At 37.4% G+C, this 22,093-nt stretch overlaps 1 protein-coding gene and 1 long non-coding RNA gene across 15 annotated transcripts in view; both read left to right on the top strand.

Moving 5' to 3' along the window:
- RAD51B (RAD51 paralog B) overlaps nt 1–22,093 on the top strand; it is a 431,140-nt gene that overhangs the window by 41,156 nt on the left and 367,891 nt on the right. The gene's annotated exons all lie outside the window — the stretch shown is intronic.
- On the top strand, nt 878–20,250 carry LOC308067549. The gene is made up of 2 exons (XR_013929653.1): nt 878–1,781; nt 1,818–20,250. It is a non-coding gene; the product is annotated as an uncharacterized lncRNA (long non-coding RNA).

Below are 22,093 nucleotides of genomic sequence, written 5' to 3' on the forward strand. Positions count from 1 at the left end.
AGGAAAACCAGGTGTGCATGATACTGTACTAGTTTTCCTCCAGAGTAGCAAGCAACCCCACCCCTCCCCCTCTTATACCTTTGTGCCAAATTTCCTGCTGTAAATTGGTCTTATGTTTGCCTTTATGTACCTTGTGACCCCTTCAGAATATTTGTGGTATTTTAAACCCTGCATTGTGAGCATGACACAGTGTTTAGTTTGGAAACAAAGTTTAATTTAATCACACATGCTGATTGTGGTGTTTGTTTTGGAACCAATAAATAGGAGGCAGCCTTTTATATTTTATTAGTCTGGATGAATTCTCCCTGTTACTTGATAACGATGTATAAGTTCAAACTAAAAAAGAAAAATAAAAATTCAAAGGAATGCTGAAACATGGATGGCACTTGCATACAGCCTGTCATAATCTCTGGGCTTGGATTCCGTTGGACACCTAAAATCTGGGTGATTGTGGTTTGCTGTGGTGATAGTGATGAAGTGGCTATTTTGTTTTTGAAGGATTGTGTATTATTCTTCTTTATGTGCCAGCAGAGCTGAAGAAGGAGCTGTTTTGGAAAGAGAAACATTCACATTATAGGAGAGGCTTTTTCTGTTTGTTTTTGCTGTCTATTACAAATGGAGCTGTGTCTGCAGAGGGAGGTTATAGCTCGGTGGCCCTGGCCTTGTTGCATTTGCTTCCCACGTGTCTGCATTTATAGCAGAATAAGCAAGTGTTAGAAGCTGATTTGTTACTCCTTGCAAATTGCACCCTACCCCTAATATCCCAGAAAAACTGCTGTCATGATCAGCTGTTAGCAGTGCATGTGGTGGTAATTCTAGCTGCAAGTCTTACCTGTCTCTGAGTGCTGAGGAGCTTGGGGAGAAAAAGGTGGTGAGTTTCTATGAGCCCTCTTAAATAGAATGTGATGGAAAGGGATGTAACAGAAAGCTGAAAGGTATCCACCAGCAAGCTTTAATGCAGCATTTCGAGGGCACCAGTTTTCAGCATCTTGACTGCTGAAGTGAAGCGATTTTGATAAAGTCCTGTATGTTATGAAATAGCAGATATGGTATGTGAGAGCTAAAGCTATGTGTTGTCTGAATAAATCCAAGCTGTATATTTCCTGTAATATTGTACTTGTGGTGTTCTGTTAGAAGCTTTCCTTCAAGAAAAGTGTTGGAACTCTCTACTGATAAAGCAATGCAGTTAAAAGACAAGATTTGATAATCCAGGGATTTTTGAGATAGTGTGTTTTCTATTCCGTATTCTATGTGTAGCAAAATGCAGTGTTGTTTCCATGACAGTTATCTGGTGGCTCTTGGCCAATGCTGTTTTTCTGGTGCTTGCTGTAATTTCCGCCCTGCCCCCCCCCCCCCCCCGCCCCCCGTATCTGTTTTCCTTGATCTTGTGAAAGAAAACGGGATGTTATAAGAGCATAATCAAGATGAGAGGAAAAACAGTTTAATTCTTTGTTGTCTTTGGCTTTTTTAATCTTTTTTTAATTAAGAATCTGAAGATCTGCTTTAGATCATTATATTAGCTTGGATTCCATAACTCAACGGTGACTGTCTAGTCTTCTGAGTGTAACATTTATGTTAATCTGTGTGAAGGACAGTACTTGAAGATATGGTATGAAAGTTGGCATAAAATTGATGAGTTATTTCTGTATGATGTTTTTGGCACTATCTTGCATTTGTTGTCTGTAGAAATACTGCACTTGAGTGCAGACACAGTAGATGGCACTTGAGTCATTAATTTTATGATGTAGGAAAGCAAGCCAAACTCTGTTATGGAGTTAGCTGTTTGTAGCAATAGGCACATTTTATTGAAAGAGCAGCTTCAAAGCTTTTGCTTTCAGTTAAATAGTCCTAGAAGAAAGTAAAACATGTACAAATTCTTTTTCACTAAAGGCAGGCCCTCTCCAAGTTCTTGAGTTTGTTCAATTTTTAGAAAGATAAATGGGCAGGACGTGATCAGCCTGAATCATAAACACATAGTGCCAGATTCTCTTTAAATACATTGCCAGTGTTTAGTTTTGTAATCTGTTGTTTACAGCATATTCTCTAATATAGTTTCTTAATTTTTTTTTTAATCCTGCTCCATCAGACCATTTGTGATGTGACCTCTGATAGCAGGCGAAGGATAAAAATCTGCTAACAAAGTGGATTTCTAACAATATTGTCTTACTATTGGAACAGTTTCAATACTGCATTCCTTACAGTGACTAAGTCTGACATCCAAGGCTAAGAGTATGCTGCTGGTTTTGCTAATCAAAATGTGAACATATGATTTAGGGGATTCCGAAGTGGTTACCTTATGCTATGTTGGGTGCTGTACGCTTGGACAGTACTGTTTGGTCATTTGTTTATTCTCAACATTATCAATACTAGCATTAGGTAGTGGATTGACAGTCCTGAAAGCTGAAGCTGCAATACAGACTTCCCCAATAATATCCTGTCACTATGATTCAGCACTAATGTTTATTGCTGAGTTGAGAAGGTGTAGTCAGACTTAGTTTGTGATTCATTCTTTGGCTTTTCTGCTGATGCTGTTATAATACTTATTTTAATCAGGGTGCTATCAGACTTGAACACAGGAACTAGCTTCATTTATGTTCTGTCTATATTATTTTATCACTGCCAATTCCAGGTTTTAAGGTTCACAAAAATGTTTGAAGGCCAAAAAAGGATGCTTATTTACTAGGGGGCAGAGTTCTAACTGTATCTTTCATTTTGTTTAACCAAGGTTTGTGAAATAGGTAGAGGTATTTATGTATGCTTTACTAACGTTTATGTGCTTGTTACTACATTTGGAAAAAAAATTTGCTGTGTGTTAAATGGGTGTTACCTGACACTGAGTTTGACCTGTGTGACTTTGCAGGGAGCTTACCCCATGGTTTATTTTGCTTTGAGTATTTGCCAGTGAGTTTCATCTCTCAGTACAGCTCTTTCTGACTGGTAATATGGATGTGTACTGGACAGAAACGTAAAAACTAAGGAAAGCGTAGAGAACTTTGAGGGTGTAAATGATTATAGCAGCCTACTAGTGTGGTCTCTTCATCTCATGATTAGGACAAGTGCTCAGATATTGTAGCTGCATCTGTCCCTAATTCAGGATGCTCCATTCAGGTTAGAGAGTAATGAAATCCTTTTAGCAGCTGGTCAGTTTTGTGTATGTTTTTTCCTTCCAAAAAGCCAGCTTTTTCCTCTTTGACTGAGACTCCCCAGCAGGAGAGTACCTTTTTGCTTTGCCAGTTGGAGAAAGCCCATATCCACTTACAAAGACTATACTGGAACTCGCAGACATTTAATTTTAATTCCAGGCAACCATCCCTTTGCTGCTGCCTTTGGAACAGCTCAGCTGTGGAAGAAGTGAGATAATCTGGAAATTTCAAAGTGAAGTACTTAGTGAAGCCCTGGGGTTTACAGTTAGAGTAATTAAGGAGAGGAATTGCACACCCTGTAGTTGATTTTTGTTTTAATTAGTCTAAGATTTAAGATTTGAATCAACAAGCTGCCACAGTTTATTGCTTAGTTCCTCTCTTTCTCAGCCTGTAGAGGAGATGTAGAATATTGATTATACTTTCTGTTTTGTATTTTGTTAGGGAAGGTTTTGGTTGTCACTCCTGCTTCCTATTTTCTACTGGGATTCTTTCAGTCTTTTCCATTCTCTCTTTTCCTCCATTCTCCCCTCTTCCCTCCCAATATACTTTCTTTATTCTCAAACATCTTCACCAACTTTCCGTTCACTTTAGGATGTAGTCGAGAATGGTTGTAACTTTTAGGAATCTGCCTCGGGCATCTGTAGATTTTCTCCTTCATTATAAATGAGTCCCACTCTTCTGTGTGACTTCTCATTTATTGGAAGAGCTGTCTCTGTTGCTGTTGCCAGTTGGAGTAGGCTTCCTGCACTTCTCTGCCTTGCTGGATGAACCACCTAATTTTATCTCTTATTAGAAAAATCATTTTTTTTATTTCTACCTTGGCATCTGAATTTCCCCTTTCGTATGTTAATATATTCTATGTCTCAGTTTATCACTGTGTTGCTCTTGTGATACAGCACAAGGGTATTTTCACATACGCTACCTGCAACTTAGGTGCTGAAGCATGCTCAGTCTATTGTGATCGCATTAATGATGAATATTCCTTGTTTTTCTAGCAGGTTTTGGTAAGTATAGCCTATGTTTGTTGTGCAGGTCGTCTTTGAAACGAAGGAAACAACTAGCTTTAGAAAGAGAATGGCAGTTTAAGTCAGAAGCGTCAGGAAAACCATGAATTCTTAAAGAAAAATCATGAAAACATTAATATCAGCATAAAACAAGTAAGACGTTAGTTTTTGAAGTCTTATCCAAAAAACTTTCCTGCCAAAAAGCTGCTGGGCAAATATAGTAAATGGCGTAGTAACCTGGTCTATCTGCTTTGAAAAAACAAAGCTTTATATTGACGTTACCAAGATTTGAACTTTGCTTCTAGGAGTTGGGTATTTTAGAATTAATCTAAGCTATGTTACTATTGAACTTTTGTTATCTCTGAGTGGACACATGCCCTTTAATATTTTATAAATAAGCAGAAAATGTTTGGAGCTTCTGATACAGTTCAGTGCACAAAAATGCTTACAGATACATGCTGTAGTTGTGATTTCTTTTTGGCAACCAGTCAGTCTCTTTTTTTTTTTTCTTTTTTTACTTCAGTGAAGGAGACTGTGCTACTGATTTTTCCATGACAATTTGCCTAATCAATGATACAGCTACCTTTTTTTCCCCTTCCTACTGCAGTGTGTGTATTCCTTTTATATGTTGCCTCCTTTGTGTTTTCTATTTTGTTAGTTCCCAAGAATCAACAATGCAGCTGCCCTGTGGCCAGCAGAATTGCTAGTAGATGGATGGAAGGTGACCTAGTTCAGTGCTTTGCCTTTTCTTGTGACTTTTAGCTAGTTGCTCTTTACTTTAATAGTAGCATTACAAGGTTAACATTAGTTTTGTGGGTTTCTTTAAAGTAGTTTGGTTATCTAGTCGCATCTGTTGCATTTTGAATTAATAAAATAGGAGGGAGTTGTGTAGGAATTCTTCTCAAATGTAGTAGAATCTAGCTTTCATAACTGGCGTTTACACTCTGATATGTCTCTTTCTCTGGAGACATTCAAAACCTGCCTGAGTGTGACTCTGTGCAACTTGCTCTGGGTGAACCTGCTTTAGCAGGAGGTTGGACTAGATGATCTCCAGAGGTCCCTTCCAACCCCAGCCATTCTGTGGTGGTTCATCTCTGCTTAGATAAATAAAATGAAAAGCCTAAGCAGTTCTAGTCTTACGTGATTTCATGGTATAGCAGGATGTTAAATTGAAATATATCAGGTATATTTTTCTCTTTCAAACCATGAAACTTGAAGTTTTTATAGCCCTTTAGTAAGCAAACAAAACCTAATGAAGATACACCTGAGAAGCAAGTGGGGAGAACCAATTATCCAGTATTTTCAAAATATGAGCGTGCACCTTAAATAGTATAACGTTTTTATGCTTCTTGTCTTTGATTAAGGTTGGGTTGGTTGGGTTTTTTTGAAAATTTTTTCTTGTTGTAGTTAGGTAAGGCATAAGACAGGAGGATGGTAAGAGTGGGAGGCCTTCCAGTTTTTCACGGTGTAAGAAATTTCTGCTCTGCTTTGTCTTATGTCTTGTCTTTTAAGTAAAACCTGATTAGATGAAATACAGGTGTGACAGCTTTTCTAATAAAACTGCATAGAAACACACCCCCTTAAGCCAGAGATCCTTGAACACAGTGCTGAAGAAGGGGCTAAAATATGGCCAGGATGTATTGTCTCTATTTTAACTTGAAATCAAGGAGTAAAGATAATAGTCAGATGATCAGGTTCAGCCCTGATAAACGAGTAAATATTTTATATTGTTGCCCATTCCATCACAGGAGGAGCTTAAGAAAATTTTTAAAAGCGCCTGTATTTGAAAGGTTTTTTTCCAGTTGCTCACCAATCCATTGATTCTGCTCTTGATACTTACAGTTACTCATCCCTGTTGTAAAGTTTAGTAGGCATAGTATTACAAAGGTTTGTAGTATATAAGAATTCTATTCACAGTTGTTCTTTTGATCTTGCAGTCAGCCGTAGGTTTGCCCTCAAGTACTTGAAGGACCTACAGTTTCTTTGAGTATGTTTTTGACTGTCTTACAAGTTTCCTAGAAGAAAGGAATGACATAAGAAGGAGGCTTGCAAGCAGAATGTGAGGACATAAGAAGGAGCTTCACCAAAGGCTATAATTTCTGGAAGAAATAAGAGTGATTAAACAATTAGTTATTTTCACAAAGATACAAATACAAAACTCATTTTGACTGCCTGGCTTTTGTAAGGTCTTTATTACATGCAGTGTTCCATATTCTAAGCACTAAAAGAGAAACAACCCTCCCATGATCCTGTCAATAAAATTAATTCTATCAGCACATTGGAAATGGAGAAAACAAGTAAAAATTGCTGCTGCTTTAGGTCTGAGGAGGTTGATTAAGTACTGCATTGTAAATTACATGTCATTGTCTTGATTACTTCATATTTAAGACATGCAGGATACTATTTTTCTGGTAATAACCTTTAAAAGTTCCTATTATTGCAACATTGAGTGAATTGATTTCATTCTAGGTTTTGAAAAAGCAAGGATGAGGAGTGGTTACGTTGCTGTTTTGTTTTGCCTTCAAAACAAATAACTTTAATATAACACAGAAGTCTGAACTGAATTCTGAGTGATTATGGAGATTCACCAAAAATACAAAGACTGGAGATTTTTCTCCAAAATACAGGGAAAATTCAGATTTTTTTTTTGGTTAAAGTGGTCAATCTCTCTCAAGCATGACATATATAAATTTCTATCTTCTCACTTTTGGATCTATTGTGGAATAAGAAGGAAATAAGAAAATGTAAAATAATTATTTAAGGAATAAGCTGTTTCCTCAGTAATTTGTCTACCTTTGTGTAATCTTGGAGAGCTATTAGTCTGTTTTCATGAATAAGCTGCAATATAGGATTCTGTGGACAAGAACGGCTTAAAAAAAAGTGTTTTTTTTAATAACGTAATGTGGAATTTTGAAGATTGTATGAGCAAAACAATTTAAGACAGGTTCCCTTTTCTGACTGGCTAAGAACAATACCCATATGTTACTTTTCCTACGAGTTCAATAGGCTTGAGAGCATTATGTTTTGGAATCAATGAGTGACAGTTTAACTTTCATAGGTTTTTCTTAGCTTCATGCAAATTAAGTGCAAAGCTTGTTTAATTAATGGAGGACAATGCAGTGGATTTGGGGGGATGGGGGGAGGAGATCATTCAGAATTGAAAGGAGCAAAACCTTAAACAGAGCTTTAAACTATTGTAAGGTTAATAATTTTAAGACTGAGGGGATGGAAGAGAGCCTCTTTAACAGAAAATTTGGGAGAGTTGATGTAAAAAAGCAGGAATTTCTCCATGGTTCCTTTTTATGGCATATTGTGGGTTTGGGTGTGTTTTTTTTCTTGGGGGTGGGTGGTAGGTGAAGGGGGGTAGGTTGTTTTTGGTTTTGTTTTGTTTTTCTTGTGCTCTTTCCCAGCCCTGGTCCTCTGATAGCTCATGCTATTAGCACACCTTCCAGTCTTTTGTTTTTGCTGGGTCTGGCAACTCTGGGATTAATCCTGTGCTATCCAACAAAATTTATTAGCTTAGGTTCTGCAATACACTTTTGCTTTGTAAGGTGGTATCACTAGTGAAGTTGTTTTGGTGGGGAACTAGTTGTTGATGTCAGCTTTTAGAAGCTTAGTATTTATGGAAAAGGAGTCCTATTTTTTCCCTTTAAATGCATAGTGTCTTTGAATGGATTTGCATTGTGCTACAACAGTAGATATACTGGTTGTGTCAAATAAATCACACTTATTTCTGTCATGCTGGCTTTATCAAGCCTAGCATGGGTACCTCCGTGACGTTAAAGGAGAAGCTTTTCAATTATCGAAAGATGCTATTGAGTAGATGCTTGTTTTCACTAGGCTATAAATGTTATTGACTTGTTGAAGTTTAATTGGCAAAAATAAGTGTATTTTCTCCACCCATTTGATCCGAGCTATAATTATACGGGTCAGCTTACACACATACTGTACAGTTACAGTAGTGCAATCATACCTCTCAAATCAGACAGCAGTCAAATAATATGCACAGAAATACGATTAATGATTTGGCCGCATCTATTGGTTTCATTAGAAATGCCATGAGATTGTTGTCCAGTCAGTGAGGAAATTTAGCTTTTTAAAGTCTCATCTGAGAGATATTCAGATAGTAAACTCTACTTGCTTTTGTCTGCATCCTGCTGTAGATTGAAGCTGTGGTTCCAGAGAGTCTTAAGTATTTGAAACCTGAAGCAGACACACACAGGTCATTCTCTGCAGCATTTAATGGAATGACAACATTTTGCTTGTAGAGTTAGATATCAGCTAATAAATGGAGAAGGAATGAAAGACAACGGATATTCTGTTTTCATTTTGAAGTATCATATACTCTTCTTGTTTTGAAATGCAAATACTGAAGGGAGAATTAAGAACAATAACGAAAAAGCACTGTATTTTCCCCGCTCCTCCTGCTGCTTTTTCCACTACAAAGCAGATCTTTTAGTATTTTGTCAAGTGCCTTGAGCCTTTCATATTCAAGCCATAAAGACTCGCTGACTGGAAGGTTTGGGAAGGATGGGTAAAGGGGTGGGAAACAAAATGAGGGTGTGTATTTACTTGTCAAAGATGTGGAATTTACAGATACTAAAGCAGAATCAGCCAAGGATTAAGACCTAAAGGAATGTACAAAAAGTTGCGCTGCTTTGAGTAGATGCTATTTTCCCTGTAGGCATTTGAATCTGAATGAGGTTGTTTTTGTATAGCTGAAGATGATTTATCATTTCAATATGCCCAATGGGCTAAACCCTGAAAATGTTTCATAACAAAAATAACCAGAATAATGTTATATGGATTTTCTATTCATTTGAAGGTGAACCTCAAAGCAAACATCACGGGTTTCCTGAATTTTAAGTGGTATTTTGCTATGTTTGACTAATGGCTGTTGTGAGTTTGAGAATTTCAAAAAGCAGGAGGAATTTAATAGAGAATAACACTGAGTGAAAGTGGTTTGTTCATCAAGATTTCTTTTAACATAACTTACATAGAGGTTATATAAGTGCTCATCTTGCAAGAAAATCAAGTCTCTAATACTGAAAAAGTGTGTTTGGATGCTTAGCATCAGTGTTTAATCTCTTAAAAATTGTGTCTTGCTTGAGCAAGAGCCCACATAAATGGTTGTTTATTTTTTAAAATACAAAATAATTTAAAGATTGGGGAGGGGGGGCGGGAAGTATGTACAAGACCAATGTGTGATCTTCAGTTTATATAACGGTAGGATATTCAGGAATAAAATTACTGGTGAATGGAATTTGGAATAGGGGAGAGGGCTTAAGAATTGTGACCTGCCCTGAAGTTACAGGGCAACGTAATTTCACTTCAACTCTGCGTACAATTTCCACCTTTTAGCAGCAAAGCAAAAGTGCAAGAATATTAAGATTTTTCCTGTAGATGGTACCAGATCCTTTAACTTAGCAGTTGATTGTTGAAAATTATCTATCTTCCTTTGCTAAAATAGCATCCCCTGGTAACTTGACCCTGGAGCTTAGGTTGTAGTTAGCTTTACATTGAAATACTTGCTTGGTTGTAATCCATTTGAGGCATTTATTTGTTGCAAGAAGCATGTATTCAGCTGCCATTGGTATATTTTATGAATGCTGAAGTAAAGGAAGACTATTTTTAAACTGGTAAATCTAATGTGGGTAGTCTGATTACAAGGTACACATCAGTCGGTATTATAAAGATAACAAATGTCTTGACCCCTCAGCACCTTAGATTCAAGTCCTGACACTACTGTGTGTAAGCCCCAAATGTTACTTCTGATTCATCCGTGAAAGTGTTATAATCACACCTGTGTCTTTTTTCAAAGCATTTATCTTCCCTTAAAAAAAAAAGTCAGACTAAGCCTCTCAGCTAGGACAACAGTATCACAGAGAACCCTTCTGTTACGATAGGGTTTTGGTTGACCCAAGTTGTGCTGAGTTTTGCCAGTGTGGATACCATTCCTTGTCTCAAGCTTCACTCAAGTGTGGGTATGATGAGTGGCTGCTTTCTTTCATGTTTCTGTGACTGGATGCACTGCATATAGTTTATGAAAGATCTAGGGATAGTTCTTTCATGTAAGGGTCTCAGTGGGACTACTGAAATTTCAAATTAGAATAAGGTGCCTGGTGGAGAATTAAAAACATGAATTCCTTTAGATTGTTTATGTGGAAATCCTAAAGCAGCCCAGGCAACCAAAGAAATAGGATGAGAGGACCAGAAACATGGTGTGAGTAGTTTACCGCATGCTTAGTTTGCTAGAATTTACTTGTAATGAATGGCTCTTAAAGCAAGCTTTGCATGCCCTTATGCACAAACTTCTGCTGCAATAGAGAACTTAGCAGCTGCACAGAACCTGCTGGGCTTGTTCTGGACTCAAAGCAACAAAATGATTATGTGGTGCTATGCAGCACTGTTATCCCTTGGGTATTTTCTGTGTGTACACTGTGCTGTGTAGGGTGTGATATACTGTATGTACCAATAAATCTATGTACCTATATTGAAGGAAAGGAGTTTTCTTGATTCTGAAGTCTGTCTGATTTTTATTTGAAGATACCTTTGGCTTGATGTGCTGTCTGTTAATATTTGTGTTAATAGTACTTTAGTCTTTCATAGCTGGGGTTAAACAGATCTGTACAATACTTTCTGCCTCACTGTGGTGCTGTTTTTCTCATGGCTCTTCCATGCAAAATACTCTAAATATGCAAACCAATTACTATAGTTTTCATCACAGAATCTGAACTGTCTTTACAAACCATGAATTTAGCTTCTAGCTCCTACCTCAGCAGACTGTTACCATCCCATTTGGTACAGTTGAAAACCACATGCAATGTTAAAATATATTTCAGGGGGATTTGTAGAGATGTTGGTTGACCAGGAGCTTCATCTGATCTTGATTTAACTGTGTTCAGTATGTATAGACATGAGGCCTAAAGTAAGTTGTTGAATGCCTTGGATTAAATTAGCAGGATGAAAATGAATGATGCGCAGTAAATACATCCATAAACATATTTAGATAGATGAGGCTAGCAGCAGCAGGGGTCCCAGTTACAATTAAGAAGTTGAGCAGCAGCTGTTCTCCAGTTTGTAGTCTGTTTGCAGTCTGTAGAAGAATAAACAGGAAGCTATTTCATTGTGAAGTAGTGCTAGAGTAACATGAACAGGTAGCATCAGGCCCATCTGGCACTGAAAGACTCTGACTTCTTTTTCTTACTAGCACACTGTTCTCTTAAGTTCTCATCAAATGAGAAGTGTCTTTCCACCTCTGATATGTTATTTGCTGTCAAGAGACTGTTTTTATTGCTTTATTATGCATTAAGATAATCTAAGTCATTACTTCACTACTTTCTATTACACTGAAAATGTGTGTTCCTATAAAAGAGTTGAAATTGTGCACAAGATACCAATAGTTTTATTTCTCAGAATAATGACATGAACATACTTGGAAACTAATATAATTTGAGGAAGTACTTAATTTTCAAATGTTAATACCAGCTCACTAACTTAGCAGTACTTTTGCATAAACTACTTCTGTATGAGAAATTAAAGTAAAGGAGCAAAATACATGCCTGCTGAAAGGTGTAGAGGGCAGAATCTGGCTTGAATTTACCAATGGTAAAGGGGCTTCTAAGTCAGTATCTTACACCAAGTCAGTATCTTTTAATGGAAATTTCTAAGAAGTACTTCTGTACAGATTTTTGGTGTTCCAAATTGCTCCTTCAGTCTTACTTAACTGTTACGTCTCTGTCCTTTATTATTCAGTACTATAAAGTTAGGAGCTACTACAAGATTTATAGTTTGCTGCAAGTACAACATCACCCTGACTGGCTTGCTTTCACTCACCATTGTTAAATTCTGTTTTTCAAGTTTTATTCTTACATAAAACCTTTCCACTTTTGTCTTGAGGCTTTCAGCATAATTTGTTTGCATCTAGCTTTTATTTTCTTGGATGTTTTTTTTTTTCCCACAGAAAGATCAAGTTTGCGTAACAGATGTTTTGATGGTGCTAGGGGACTTGAGTTGGCTTTCATTTTGCACTGTCAGAAATCTCAGTGTCTTTTTTCTCTTTCTCCCCCCCCCCCTTCTGTTGTAGCCTTTAACGTGGTTTCTACACCACCACCCAACACCACTCCCTGCCCTGAACTATTTCTTTACCACTCTAACATGTTAATTTCTAGAAATGGATGCAAGGTAACATTTTAGTTTCTGGATTAAACTATTTGTGGCTCATTTAAACCAACAGGTTGTCTTACCTATTTCAGAATACATAACACAGATGAATGCAGTGCTGTGGAAACTGGGATTTGTTATATTACTGTTCAGCATTAGTTGCATTGTTGTTCTGGCATCTGCATGCTAAATAAGGGCATGTAAATAGAAGTGTGATTTGGATAAACATAATCAGCACAGACTTTGGAGTTTGCTATTACTATCTTAACAGCTAATCAGCGTAATACTCTGTATTTCCATGTATGTCTAAAAATAAGCATGTTAAATTTTTACTGATGTTCTAATGCAAGTGTTGCCCATTTATGCATGTTTTGGAATGTGGTGGTGCTTGTTTTTCTGTCTTTTTTTGGTTGTTTTGTTTGAAGCTTTATTCTATAGCATGAACGTTGAGTGAACACTTCATAAAGCACCACAAGAAATATCTTCCTGGACATTTACCTCTTGCTGAAGGGAGGGAGGAGGAATGCATGTGCTGTGGATGGAGTTGAAATGGGCGTGATGCCATTGGCAACCAGTCACGAGATAGATATAATAGATATGCGTGTATATATATGTGTGTGTGTGCGCGCCTGCAGTTCTAAAGCATAACTTCTAAACTTTAAAGAAACTTCTCATGAGAAATCAATTAGTTACCAATTGTTGTTAATGCTGTGTATAGGAGAAGAGTCCTTGCTTTTCTCAAGTATTATACTGAAAAAGAACTGCATTTTGACCTGCTGCTGCATGATGATTCAGCCTGTTCTGATTGTGGTGTAAATATATTTGTTTGGTTGCTTATTTTTTCCGTAGTTACCAGCCTCACGTCCATTGAGAGGGAGGTATTTCTTAACACTCTGTTTTGGCAGAGAAGTTTCCTACCTTAATGTTGTATTTTCTGGAAAAGTTGCTGTGTGTTGTTGTTTTGGTAGATCAGAGGCATGTTGAATGCTCTGTTTTTGTTAAACAAGTACATATAACTGGGTATCTGTAACAGAGCAGGTTTCCTGCTTCTTTGGTAAGAAATATAATACGTTTCTATTTGTCTTGGCTTATGCAGGAACTTAAATACATTTATTTTTTGGCCTCACTGACCCAAAGTACATCAAATTAATGGTTCAGAATTATTATTGTCCTTTTCATAAAACCTCAGATAGACTAGAACTGCATCTTTTTGTAGTTACTCAACCTTATACGGTAAGTAGATGATAGTGACCTGGTAAAACGAAATCATTTCAGACCAGTAGTTGAAGCATTTAAAACTACCTTTGTTAAAAAGCCACCAGGTAAATGAGGTGTATGTAACATTAAACTCTTACAGATGTGCGCTTTCTCCATGATCACAAAAATAAGGATGAATTTAGTTCCCAGAGGAAATGTGGGAGCTGTATTTTATTTTCTCAGTGAGGAATAATGCCATGTGAAATTATTTATTCCAGAAGTGTTCCCTCCAGCAAGTTTGCAGGACAGACTCTAAGCCTGTAGCTTAGAAAGCAGAAAGTGTCAGAGGGTCCCAGAGCAGTACAGGTATTAAATAATGAGCAGTTCTTGTGGTGTGATCCCTACAGTCCTGCAGAGTTATGCTTGTAGCCAGTTTGACAAAAGTATGAGGATATGGAGGATATGTCTGTATTTTAGATGAGGAGTTTAGCAGACCTCGTATCCTTGCATGGTTCGACATCTTTAATATGTGTAAATGAAAATCTGTTTTAATTAACTATCATTTCAGAAATGAACACAGGGGAATACATTCCAATTTCGGGTTCTCCTAGGTCACAATATTGACTAACTTTTAAAAGCTATGTAACTTTATATTCTCAAACTGCATATGATACTAAGCAGGTTTTTTTTATGGAAAAAACATATATGCACACACGTTCATAGAAATATAAATATGGATGGTCATGTTATGTTTTCTGCTGTAACTTAATAACTTGAAGTTTTTTGGGTTTTGATTTAGTCTTTAGTCACTTTCCTTAGGTAATGAGTAGTAGTGCTTTTGAATATTCTTTACTAAAAGTGCTTACTTTATTGGTGAATACAAGGCTTCTTTCAGTTGTTTAGAGATTCTACTAGATGTATATAAAAATCACAAAGTTCATGGTATTTTCTTAGATAATCTGTTAAATTCTGAGAAAAGTACAGCTGTCAAAATCTTTACTGAAGAACAAAGGCTTCAAGGAAGAAAAAAATAAAAAAAGATGTCTTATGCTTCTTTCCAGGATTATTTGGCGTACTTAAATTCTGAACTGTTGAATGGGCAAATGTCTGGCTTTTGTGGCCCATACGCACCTCCGGTGTCACTTTCCAAAGACTACGCTGCTATCATATTGAATAGGAATTTAAAATATATGCTGTGGCTCTTTCCAGAAGGAGCTATTTTTGTGAGGTAGATGAGTTTTGATCACCTGGTCACCCCTTGTTAAGGGGATGCAGTTAAGATAAAGGTCATGGGTGTTGATCTCTAGTCTGGCTGAGTTGTGGAACAGCTTAGGCAGGGGAACATCACCTCATTGGCGAGGCATTGGTTATATAAGATATGATTTAGAATTTGTATGTGTTGAAAACGGGTAAGATCCCAGAATATGGCAGCAGACAATTATTTATGAGATATAATTTTAAGTAATTACTTCATGTTTGGTTTCCTTTTAAACTTGGAGGACAACTAATGAGTCAATGCAAAAATTTTATACCAATTCATAATCCATGTTAGTTTTTTTAATCAAAACCATAAGACTATACATACCAAAAAAGAATAATTCACTTTCTATTGAAATGGAAACAAAGAGGCAAAAAAATTTGGAAATAATGAGACAGGAGTCTAAAGTATATGTCAAGTTTTAAATGACCTGTACGTCTCTGTCAGACCAGCTCAGCATCACCTGGTTATGTTTTGCAGAAATGGTGCTATGTGTTACGCTTAAGTGTGCTGAGAATTTACTTGAAGCTTGTGTAGGTTTGAAAATTCTTCTGATGATGCTCTGCCAGTGGATATACTAATGTGAGAGTGATGTCAAATTAGTTACAGAAAACACAATCTTTTTATCAGAAGGCAAACAAACTTTTCAGACTTCCTGGTTAGTAGGAACATTGATAGATCTATTAGATTTTGGAGCTAGGATAGCCCTGGTTGTCATCTGATAGGCAGGTATCTCAGAAATAAGGTATTCTTTTCAAGAATTATTTTGATCTTGGCTGCTATGTTATATTTAAATATAAATGTCCTATGAAGACATGCTGAGAGGGTTAGGATAGTTTAGCTTGGAGAAGAGAAGGCTCTGGGGAAACCTTGGAGCAGGCTTCCTGTACCTAAAGGGAGCCTACAAGAAAACTGGAGAGGGACTTTTTACAAGGGCATTCAGTGATGGGACAGGGAGTAATGGCTTTAAGCTGAAAGAGGGTAGATTTAGATTAGATATAAGGAATAAAGTCTTTACCATGAGGGTGGTGAGGCACTGGCACAGGTTGCCCAGAACAGCTGTGGATGCCCCATCCCTGGAAGTGTTGAAGGCCAGGCTGGATGGGGCTTTGAGCAGCCTGGTGTAGCGGAAGGTGTCCCTGCCCATGGCAAGGGGTTTGGAACTAGATGACCTTTAAAGGTCCCTTCCAACCCAAACTGTTCTGTGAAATCAGAAGGGTTACCAGAACGATGCAGACCTTGACATCTGCCTACAGTTTCAGAAAAATGCTTGGTATTTACAATGTAGAATTGAGGTGGAAGATTCCTATTTTAGAAGTTACTAAAAGACATCTGTTAATAATGTGCTTTGTTTAGAGGATACAGAAGCAGCTCTGAAAACTTCACTTTTTAGAGACCAGTGGGGGTCTAATGAGGGAAAAATAATAGGTAACTTCAAACAGATTAATAAAAACCTCCTTTTTGTAGATGTTCCTTTATCCAACCGCTATCTCAAGCAAAATATGGTTATTTTCATCTGAGTCTGGAGTTAAACACTACTGGTTTTATTTATTTAAACCTAAATAAAGAACAGTGGTTAAATATATTAAATATATTTGTTGGACTTTCTTGGAAAAATTGGTTTGATTATTTGGTAAAAAATGCAGCACAATAGAGCTGTAAGAAAGTAAAATTTTATACTTCTAGTGCTTTGGGTTTTCAGGCAGCTAGGAAACATTTTTGTTGCATTTATTTTTTAGCTAACTTAGGAGCATTTGTTAGCTTGGACTTGGTGTGGTGTTGTGATCAGCTTGAGTTGTGCATAGAAGAGGCCTCCTGTCTGTTAAGGGCACAGCCTTGTCATCTGCCTGCAAAAGGTTATATAGATATATGTTGTTTTCAGCCTGATACAGCTTGCTTGTGCTGTTTCAAGCTAGCAGCCTGCCTGAAAGATATTCTTTGTCCTAAAATAGTGTTTCAAGTTCATTGGGATTCAAGTATTACCTCACAAGTGCTAAGGCTGTTTCAGGAAATGATGAGGTTCTTGGATCTCTTACCATGCTGGATAACTTAACATCCAAGGAAGATGTTTGCAAGTCCTTAATCCATGAAATGTGTAAAGAACCCTGCTTAATGAATCTCCTAATTTCCCAAAAGAAGGAGGTGAGCTCATTCTCTCAGATGTTTAGTGCCAGCAAAATCATGGAATAAAATGCCATTCACAGTAAAAGCCAGGAGACAGTCTAGGAGAAAGGCTTCCCTTTTAAGAGGTCCTCTGCAACATCTACTTCGTCTTGCCTTTCTGATCTTTATGGCTTTGAATCCAATTAAAATATATTTTTACTAGTATGAGATGGGACATCTGCCTGGGGTCTTATTGCCTTGTAACACACGATTAGCTTCTTGAGCTGGTGTCACTGTGTTGCCTTCTGCAGTCATCAGTAAGTATGCCTTTTGCTATTGCCACCTGAAGTAAGCGGGGTGGAAAGACCTCCTTTAGGCATTTTCCACCTTGAAAATACATTCTTAATGATAAGCCTTGGGTGTCTCAAATACAGAAATGAAATTTCTGAGAAACAGATCTCAAGCAAAACTTCATTCACTTGGGGTTTCACATGTCACTGCTGAAGGCATGTTCTATTCTTTTTCTTGTAAATGGCTGAATAATTAACATCACATGCTATCTTGGCTTATCACAGGTACAGTGAGTGAAGAGAAGGCTCAGGTAATCTCTTGCTGAAGTCTTTCTGAACCAGTCTGTGCTGGCATGAGTGTGAATTAAGCCATATCCTTGTTTTACTACTATGTTGCATATGTCTTTTCCTTTTAAGGTGCTTTCCCCTCTCCCCTGCCCGCACACAAAGTTCAAAGGCTGGCTTTATCTGAACATCTGTATCCTGAGCAGCTGTGTGGAGCTCCTTACATTCTCCCCAGGTGACATTATGTAGTTTCTGGGGCCTCCAGAAAATGCTTTCACTTTATTCTTTTGAGACTTCGGTGGCTGCCTTAGAGCTTCCCACAGGGGCGTGTGTGACACAGACAATAACTCGGGAGGAATGACATGTGTCTCAGTTGCTGGAGTTCTTTGAGTTGTGGTACCATGTATCCAGTCCTAAGTATAATCTCTCTTTTCTGCCTAGCTCTGTGTAGAGGGTGGTAGCTGAGCAGAAACCTGTGTCCCTTTCCTTGTCATAAAGACAGACAAAGCATAAGCACGTCATTTGGGTACCTCAGTCCAAAACCAAATCCCAGCACTCCCGTGAACAAATTGTCTGTCTGTGAATGACTTCTTGATGAGTTTCTTATCATTCAAAATAGTGCTTAGATGATCTTTTTAATCAACAGTAAATTTACCTGAGAGTACCTAATGTCATGAATGGCATCACATGATCAGATTCAGTATGTATTGAAATGTCTGCAACTGGCTCCGTTAAAAACACCTTACAGCTGAGCTCTGGTCTTGCTCTTTTGAATGATACAGTGCAGTTTGCTGTAATAGCCCCCTCAGTCTTTTTGGCCACTTTGTATTTTTTCTGGACTGTTTAGAGTTGTGTGTTTTCATGCTCTTGTATGTGTTGTTTTTTGTTGTTGTCTTTCAAGGGATGTACACCAAGTTGGAAAAGGAATCACTGGCATCTTCTAATTCCTGTGAATGGAAAGAAAAAACAAACTGTCCTAAAAATAGTAATTTGGGGTGAAGCTTCTTCTTTGGGACTCTAGATTTCCTTGGCAGTTGTCAGTTTGCTTCACAGGCTTAACATCAATTAAATGTAGCTTCTTTGATATTTAAATTGTATTTTTAATAAAGGGGAGGTATGAGAGGTCTTTAAAATACTGCCTTGTACTTGGGAAATGCAATGTTTTGACTTCTTAAATATGATGTTTGGCCATTTATGTAACAAAAAAAAATAGTGGCTGCTGTTTGGCAGGTGGTCGGAGAAGGAAAATACTCTGTCCCAACAAACTGGTTAATCTGTGTATATCTCATATCTTGGATGCTGGCCTGTTGTAATGGATCTGAAGCTTGTTGGGGGTACTGAGTTAGAAGCTCAGGTCTTGGTCTGTCACATCGTGCTGTGGTTCCTATTCCTGAATTACACCCATGTCTTCTCTCTTGAGATGCTGTATTCGTTCTATATCCCCAAGTGTTCCATAAGAAAATAGTTTATTTGCTAATATTTCAGAACTACTGTCAGTTAATCCTTACCCCTCAAAATTCTTTCTCTAGTAGTTCCAGACTCCTTTTCTGAAGTTTCTGAACTTCCTTTTCTGTTTATTTCTATATGCTGTTTTCTTCCATGTGAGTACATATACATACCTGTTCAAAACAGGAAATCATTTGAATTCCTTCCTGGATTTTCCTGAATCTTTAGTATTGAGCAGTGTTTATAAGCCTGTGATTGGTTTTAGATGACTTTTGCATAAAGCCTATCTGTGTCTTCTTAGTAGCTTAAAACGCAGGATATAATGCTAGACTTGAATGACATTTGATTAATTGGTTGCAATGAAACGAATATTTCACAATTATTTTTATTCTTATTGGAGCAGATGTGTCCACTTAAAAAGATGAAGGATTATTTTTTTTTTCCTCAGACTGCTGTAGACTCTGAATATCAGACAACTAGATTTCATTTCCTCTCACCTAGCTGGTAACAGCTGCCTTCAGAAAGCAGATCAAGGGATTCACATGTTGATGTGCAAACTAGAATAGTGTCCATGCCACTTTTCCAAAACTGACTGACTGCAATTGCAGTGTTTAAAATAATGCCTTTGTAACAGGATGATTTGCAGGCAGAACTAACAAATCTTCATGGTTTTACTAAAAATATGAGGTGCAAAATGGGATTTTTCTTACTTCAAAGTTACAAAAATGAAGCTTTTAAACTGTGATACCAGGAAAAATTTACAACTGAAATAACCTGATTAGCAGGGTCCCTTTTGACATCTGTATTGTTCAAAAATTCTCTGACAAAGTGGGAAAAGCGTTGTAAAAAAATTGCTTAGAAAATGTAAGCAGGTTGAGCTCGGCATAGAACTAATACTTTTTTTTGAGTGTGAGTATGCAGTGTAAACCTAAAGTCTTCTGTGCCCATGGACTTCTGTTATGTAAACCTCAGGTTTCTAGAGGATGTGGTGTATAATCTGTTAATATTACTTCCATTTAGCTGAAGTGCCTTTGAGTCAAGCTGGAAGCAATGCAATGAAGGCAGTAGTCTTTGTATGTAAAGTATTCAGTGTCTTCAAAATCAGCAAGACTTGTTTCTTAGTTTTGTAAGGTCAGTTGAAGGCAAAATGCAGTAGTTGTGAGATACTGATGTAACTATAAAATGTCTTTTATACCTTTTCATGGGTGATTGACCTGGTCCAGCAGCTACTTGCTTCCTTCAGCTCAGTGGTGGATGGGGGAGGGAACTGGAAGAGCAAAAATGAGAGAGAGAAAGTCATGGGTCAAGGTGAAGACTGTTTAATAAGTGAAGGGCGGAAAAAAAAAAAAAGAAACAAAGAATATGCAAAGGCAGCCACTCAACCCCTCTCATCAGCAGACCACTGCCCAGCCAGCATCCAAGCTACAGCCAGACCCAGTACACATACTGAAGCTCCAGGTGGCCTTAATGGGATGTTAGGAAGGATACCTCACTTCTCTGGTAATAGTGTGTGCAAATAATGAGAGTTAAGATTGGTCAGACTGAGTTGTTCATTTGACTGTACAGTCAAGCTTAAATTTTTATCTGTGTGGGACTTCAGAGGAGGTATATCGGGACAGGAGTCTACTGCCAAAGTCAAAAGGTTAAGTGTGGAGGGATTGACTTGTAGACCACTAATTTAAAAACAGATGTGATAGGTAGAAAGATGAATGTGTTTTGCTGTGTAAATGTTAAATCATTACAATATTTTGGGTAAGTTTCAGACTAATTTCTTTGTGGTTAGCATTCATACCACAGAGGTTTTTCAGCTTACATTGAGAAAAAGGCGTTGATTAGCTGAAGCAAGGTTGACTGCCTTTGGGCATTTGTTTCCTCTGAGGTATGTTAGTGGGACATCTATATGAAACACGTGATTTTGCTTTTGCAAAACATCATTTGGGAATGTCAGTCTTGAATTTGTGAGCACTTTAAGACAGGCATTTTCACATCTAAATATTTAAGGTCAGTTGTTGAATTAAGAGACTAAGTTAGTGCATGACTTGAAGCTTGTGTGTTCTCTGCTCAGAAAATCAAGATGCTGGTATTTATGTACCTAATGCTGTATTTTTGGTAACCTGACTTGTAATACAGATGTATGAAAATACTAGCCAGTTTTCACAGAGATTTCAAGGCAGTAAGGTGCTGTATTTTTATTAATCTGTTGTTTTCCTCCATAAAATATTTTGTAAAGTAACACCCCAACAGTAATTTCTGTAAAATATTTTACGTTGGGATCTCAAAATGTTTTATAAATGCTGATGAATAAACCCTCCTTTTACTTCTGTGAAGCACATGGTGGTATTTCCATTTAATGTATGGAATGGAACCCAGATGTATTAACTTACAGTCCTGTGCCATAAGCAGCAAATCATCTCCTCCCCTCTGGTTTTGCATGAATTGTCTCTGCTTTCCAACTCTTCACTTTATGAGACTTCTAAGTGCATAGTGCAGTGATTTACTGTTGATCACTTTTCTAACATTTTTTTCTAAATGGAACAGCCCTGCATGTTATGAGTTGCCAAATGACAAAAAACAGGAGCTCCTCCAAGTTCAAGCTGTTTTAAAGTCTGAAGATTTACAATAAAGAAAATAATTAAGTGAATGGTGTCAGAGAGGCCTGGATTTTACTGTTAAGCTGTCACCGACTCAGTTGTTAACATCTTTGTATTGACAAATTTGTGGTTCCTCATTTAAAAAAAACAAACAACTGTACTCCATCACTGTTGCACTTGCAACTAACATGAAGGCCTATCCTTTTTGGTTTTGTTTAATATCTCTTTCTTCAGTTGCAACATGCATGGCATGGCAATTTTTTGTCTGACAGTTGTAACATTGTTTCAGAACTACTGACTCCATAGGTCTGAATAAACTCAGCACATCTGTGATGTCCTTTAAAGCTGTAAGTAGGAGACAAATAACTGTTGCTGTAATTGTTCTTATTGTGTGATAAAGACACTTAAGAAAAAAAGCTTCAGATATTGAGATAACTGCTGTATTTCATGAAAGGTTCTTGTGGAAAGATCTTTTAGTGGTGACACTGCTGAGCGCCTGCTTGTCTCGAGTTTGGAGAGGTGCAGGTGTTTGGGAGATTCATCTCGATCTGCAGAAATACCAGATGTACATGGATATAATTTAATGAGTTGATCTCTGTATAGTGCCTCACTT

Source organism: Falco punctatus, assembly GCF_963210335.1.
Source record: "Falco punctatus genome assembly, chromosome: 7".
Taxonomy (NCBI): domain Eukaryota; kingdom Metazoa; phylum Chordata; class Aves; order Falconiformes; family Falconidae; genus Falco; species Falco punctatus.